The following is a 6408-nucleotide window of genomic DNA, read 5'->3' on the forward strand; positions in this document are numbered from 1 at the left end:
GAGGAGATCATGCTAAGTGAAATAAACCAAACCCAAAAATCCAAAGGACAAATGTTTTCTCTGATATGTGGATACTAATTCACAATAAACAAGGCGGGGGGTGCTAGGGAAGAATACAGTTACTTTATATTAGGTAGAGGGGAGTAAAGGGAGGGGAGGAGGTATGGGGGTAGGAAGGACAGTAGAGTGAAATGGAGGTATGGGGGTAGGAAGGACAGTAGAGTGAAATAGACATTTATTACCTCATGTACGTATATGACTGCATGACTGATTTCATCCTACTTGTACATCAGAAATATGAGAAATTATACTCAATTTACATATGCTTTATCAAAATGCAAACATGCATTCTACTGTCATATATAACTCATTAGAACAAATTAAAAAACTAATGAAAAATAAAAAAGGATCACACATCATGACCACATGGGATTGATACTGGAAATTCTCTTTATGAAAAATAATCAATTTAATACACATATTAACAGCATAAAAACAAAAAACAGTTGATTCTCCCAATGGACACAGGGAAAGTATTAGACAAAATCTGACATCCTTCCAAGATAAAAATATACAAAAAACTAGGAATAGACTGGAAGCTTGTCAACTTCACAGTAAGCATTTATGAAAAACCACAGCTAACATTGTACTTCATTATAAGACTGAAAATTTTTTCTCCAAGATCAGGAACAAGACAGGTAGGTATGTTTAACTTTGCCAGATCCATTCAACATTGTACCAGGAGTTTTAGTTAGGGCAATTAGGAGAGGAGAAAAAAATGATATACAGAATGAAACAGAAGAAATAAAACTAACTTCATGCCCAGATGACATAATCTTGAATATAGAAAATCTTTAGAAATTCACCAAAAAATATTTATTAGAAATAATGAATAAATTTCAGATACCTAATCAATATATAAACATTAGTCAAATTTTATAAACTACCAATAGCCCATCTGAAAATAAAATTATGAAAACAATTCCATTTACAATGACTTCAAAAAGAATAAGCTGTTTAGAAATAAATTCAGTAGAAAAGTGAAAAGAATTATGAAAACTATAAAATGTTGAAGGAATATGAAAAAGATCTAAATAAATGGCATGATACCAATATTCATGTTTAGAAAATATAATGTTAATATGTTAATACTTGTGAAGTGATCTATAGATTAAAGCATCTTTATCAAAATTCCAGCTGAATTCTCGTAGATATTCACAAACTGATCCTGAAATTCATAAAAAAAATTTAAAAACTAAAAATAGTCAAAACAATCTTGTAAAAATTGAACAATGCTAGAGGATTCACATTTTCTGATTTTAAAACTTACTACAAAGCCACAGTGATCAAGACATTACGGAATCAAATTGAGAGAAACAAACCCTCACATTTTCAGCCATTGATTTTTAACAAGGAAGACGAGATACTTAAAGAAAGGAAAAATGATCTTTTCAACATATGGTGATGGGACAACTGGGTATCCATATGTTAAAGAATGAAGCTGGTCCTTTTCTTCATACCCTGTACAAAAATGAACTCAAAACGGATTAAAAACCTGAATAGTAGAACTAATAAAAAATTATTAAAAGGAAACAAAGAATTGGGTATAAATCTTTGTGAGCTTGGGTTTGACCATAGTTTCTTCTATATGATAGAAAAAGCACAATCAATAGACAAATTGGACTTGGTTATAATGAAAACTTTCATGTTTCTAAGGCTAAAAAGAAAGTAGAGAGAACCTTCACAGAATTAGAGAAAATATTTGCAAGTATATATATATTTATAAAAATATTTATATCATATGTGTATATGTGTGATAAAGAACTGGTGTCCAGAATATATAAGAACTATTGCAACTCATTGATAAATAGATCAATGAAAAATTGTACCAATGACATTCAAATAGGTAGTAGTACATGAAACTGTTCTTGATATTATTAATCTTTAACAAATACAAATCACAACCACAATGATCTACTAATACTGTTATACTTGACAGTCAAATAAAAAAGATGGACAATTAGCAGTCAAGGTAGTGGAATTCTCATGCATTGTTGATGGGATGTAAAATGAAGCATCTGTTTTGGGAAACAAGGTTGACACTAGAAGCTAAACACAGAGTTGCCATTTGACCTAACAATCCCACTACTAAGTATACACTCAAAACAATTAAAATCAGAGTTGGCTCAAGTTCTCGGCTGTGCTGCTCTCCACTGCCTTTGTGGGGTTGTGCTGCCAGACGCTGGGATGCGCTTTCGTGTTCTTTGCCATCACACACACACCATGACAAAAAGTGAGAGGTAGTCCTTCATCCAGAGCCTGGCTGAGTAGAAGCTCTTGGTCTACAACCCAACCACCAGAGAGTTCCTGGGGTACACCACCAGGAGCTGGGTTCAATCTCACTCCACTCTTCTACCTTGTTTCTTGTTCACAATGTGGCAATGGTTCAGACTCTGAATGAGGAGTTTCCGAAATATGGTGACATGATTCCTAGTGCAGGACTTAACGATTTTTCTAAAACTAGTGACTGCATTGAAATACACATTTAGTGCATCAGATCCAAGTTTCTAGGAAAGGTATTAAAAATCTTAAGAATTTTCTAAAATCATCTTCTGTAGAAGGACAGAAGAATCTTAGAGTCTGTCCTGATGGAATACTTTTGGAACAGAAGGGTCCAGTTTATGTTGCATGTCAGTTTCCTATTACTTTAAACATGCAGTGGTATTGATGATCCTAATTTTGACCATTTCAAAGGCAAACCTTGTACTCTTGTGAAAATGAACAGAAATGAAATCATAGTAGCTATAGAAATGTATCCTAATCTTGTAGCTATAGACTTAAAGTATTTTCCATATGATGGTAAAAAACTAAATGTGGGACATCTGCAGCATTAGTTGCTCTCCAGGTCATCTTTGGATCTAATAGTACCGGAAATGAATAACAGCTGAGTGCAAACTTGATGAATCACCCAACTTAACAAATAAGGATGATCAATGACAAGTATGACAAGTTTTGGGGACCAGTTGTGTTCAAAATCATAGCATGTGCACGGGGTAAGTAGGAGGTCTCCACAGAATAAATGTTGTCTGTCTTCATTTTGTATCAGCTGAACCTACCATTCTAGAATTATGAGACCACATTGGAGAAAGTTGTGTGGCACAGGACACTGGGGTAACATCATAAATGTGCTTCCAGATCATTGTGTTTCATGTCCCCTGATGTAATTATCTGTTGCCTCTGCTGCCCTTTGAACCAGTTAGTGTATAGTCACCTGATAGGAACCAGTGAACTCCTGATTCTGAACACATAGGATGGGAGTCTTGCCCTCTTTTCATGTGGTTTAATTGTCAAATGTCTGAAGCTTGATGTGCTGTGCTATGTAAACATTTTATGAATTTAACACTGTTTGATTTTCATATCTTGATGCCAACAAAGTTTTAGGTATAAAATGGTACCTGGTCACCATCAAGTGACCTTATAACTGTAAACAATGAGTATGGGAAGTTCTGCACATGAGCAGGAAAAAAAGAATTTCTATATGTGAATGGGAAAAAACAAAAAGAAAATAGAGGTGTTAATGTGTTATCTTGGAAAAAAATGAAAAACCTATGTCCGTAGAAAAAAATACGTTCACAAATGTTCCTTAATAGTCAAAAAGTGGAAATAGCCTTCATGTGCATCGAATAATAAAAAATGAGCAAAATGTAGTAGATCCATACAATGGACGTAGACATTATTCTGGTCATAAAAATGAATGAGGGCAGGGAGCGGTGGTGCACGCCTGTAATTCCAGTGACTTGGGAGGCTGAGACAAAGTCAACTGTAGCATCAGCAAGGCACTAAGCAACTCAGGGAGACCCTGTCTTTCAATAAAATACAAAATAAGACTGGGGATGTGACTTAGTGGTCAAGTGCCCCTGAGTTCAATCCCTGGTTGCCCTTGCCCCCCGAAAAAAATGAATGTGGTACTTATTCATGTTGCAGCATGGATGAAAACAGTAAATTCTGAAATAAGTCGTGATGGTTGGATGACTTTGTGATTATGTTAAACCTACCAAAGTGTACATCAAAAAGGTGACTTTTATGATACATAAATTGTATGTTCATTTTTAAAAAGTTAACACTCATCTTTTCTCCTGTACTGTGCATGGAGAAGTCTTACTTTTTCTTCCAGGGCATGTGAGAAAGCAAGATTTTCCATGTCACCTGTACTTCAGGGGAATAAGGAAGACGTCAAAGAGGAGGTCACATTTCAGAACATTGCCAATAGAACCTGGGAAGAGCAGGAGAGAGTTTACAAAGAATCACCTCTGCAGCGGCATCTTATAGAACTCAGCCCATACCGTAGCCCTATGGTGTAAAGGAAAGAAAGGCCAAAGCAGTCTTGCCCTTCCTCTCCAGTGCCTCCCAGGAAAATACCCGGTGATTTCTGAATTGCCTGGGGATCTTGTCAACGTGCAGATTCTCACTGAGTAGATCTGACCAAAAGAGCCTCAGTTTCTTCATTTCTCCCCAGTTCCTCAGGGATGGTGCTGATGTGGCTGTTGCAGGGAACACACTTTGAGATGTAAGGCTGGGACAATCTGCAAATAGGAATTCTACTTATCACACTGCAGAAGAGTCGTGTGGACCAGGTTTTGAAGGAAGAGCAGATGCTTTATTTACCAGGGCAGGTAGTGATATTCTTGGTGAGTGGATGGGATGGCTCAGAAGTGGAGCTACGTAGGACAAATGAGAATGAGTTCTATGCAGACTGGTTCAGCTCTACTACAGAGATGGAGATACAATGGTGGAAAGAAAGAAAGGAAGAAAGAAAGAAAGAAAGAAAGAAAGAAAGAAGGAAGGAAGGAAGGAAGGAAGGAAGGAAGGAAGGAAGGAAGGAAGGAAGGAAGGAAAGAGGAGATCAAGGAACTTCAGTAGCCTTTGTGTGACCTTTGTATGTCTCCCTCTCAGCCATCAATTTGAGACTGTGCCTGCTGGATCATAGTTGGTCCATGAACTCTTCATGGTCCAACTGTGCAGTCAAAGAGGAGATTCTGAAGTTAAACACATTTATTTATTTGATTTAATTTAAAAATGTTTGTCTTTCTTCTTAATGCAGGCTTCCTGTGCTTTTTTAAATGGTTACCTGTCATGAGGTTTAGGTTTTTTTAAAAAAAAATTCTTTGTCTTTGAAATGGTGATTTCCAATGCTGACTGTGCATTTGGATGATCTAAGGAGCTTCTTAGAAATTTCAGTGCCCAGGCCTCACCCCTGGACACTTTGATTTGGCAGACCTGAGATGGGGACTGGGAAGCAGTAGTTTTAAACAGCGACCAGGTGATCTGAATGTGCAGCACCTGCTCTCTGATCATTATTTGACCTGACTCTAGCAGCAGTGGGCTGCCTAGAGGGGTAAACACTGATGGCTCAAAGAGTCAAAGGTATAAATTATTATCTGTGCCTGACAGATCTCATTAAATTGTGCTACAGACTATATAGCAGTGGTCAATAGTTGTCTGTGAAGCCATAAATAGGCCCACTACCCACAAGGAATATTAGCTCATAAAACTCACACTTGCAATTTTTTTAAACAGATGCACATTGGCAATTCATAAGAAACACCAAAGAAATAAATGAATCTAACATTTTAGAGGAGTATTATCCTTTTTAAAAAGATTGGATCAGCTGTTTTGAATCCATTTGGAAAGAAGCTTTGGCTTAAGTATAGGGAGTTTGACAAGAATCCGAGAAGCCCAGAGAGCCATGCAGCAGAAAGTTTTGGTGTCTAAGAGCCTTCATAAAGGGCTTTATTTTATTTGTGTATCTTTCAAACTAATTCAATTCGTTTCCTTTTTCTTAGTTATTGAAGGATAATTTTCTTAGACTTACCTTTTAAAAGTACAGTTCCATCAGTGTGACAAATGTATCCAACTGTGTAATCATCATCCCAGTCAAGATGTTGGACATTTCCATCATTTCAAGAAGAACTTTCTGAACTTTGCAATTAGTTCCTCCTGAGGTCTTCCCTAGGTAACTCCACTGGTCTCATTTCATCTAAATGAAGTAGAAAATACATATTTTTATATGTCAGGGTTGTTCACTCAGCATAATAGTATTGAGGTTCAGTTATGTTATTGCATGAATCATTCATTTACTTTCTAATTTTTATTATTTAATAGTATTATGGATGTAATTTTTTTAACTTAATTTTTTAAAAAAATTTGTTCCTTTGAGTTATACATGGCAGTAGAATGGATTTTGACTTATATGTACATGGAGTATAACTTCCTATTCTTGATGTACCACAGTTTTGTTTTGTATTTTGAATTGATTTATTGGTTGTTGGATTTAATTTTAGTTTGAAAAAATAAAAAATTAAAAAAATAAAAAAAGATGTGAGATTTATTTATAAGTGTCTGTGTGAA

The 6408-nt window shown here is 35.8% G+C and overlaps 1 pseudogene across 1 annotated transcript; it reads left to right on the forward strand.

Annotated features, from left to right (window-relative positions):
* The first annotated feature begins 2283 nt into the window (after positions 1-2283).
* LOC306641624 (sodium/potassium-transporting ATPase subunit beta-3-like) lies at positions 2284-4804 on the forward strand (annotated as a pseudogene). The gene has a single exon. The product of its transcript is annotated as a sodium/potassium-transporting ATPase subunit beta-3-like (transcript).
* Positions 4805-6408: the final 1604 nt, after the last annotated feature.

This window comes from Sciurus vulgaris (genome assembly GCF_902686455.1).
Source record: "Sciurus vulgaris genome assembly, chromosome: 12".
In the NCBI taxonomy this organism is placed as follows: Eukaryota; Metazoa; Chordata; class Mammalia; order Rodentia; family Sciuridae; genus Sciurus; species Sciurus vulgaris.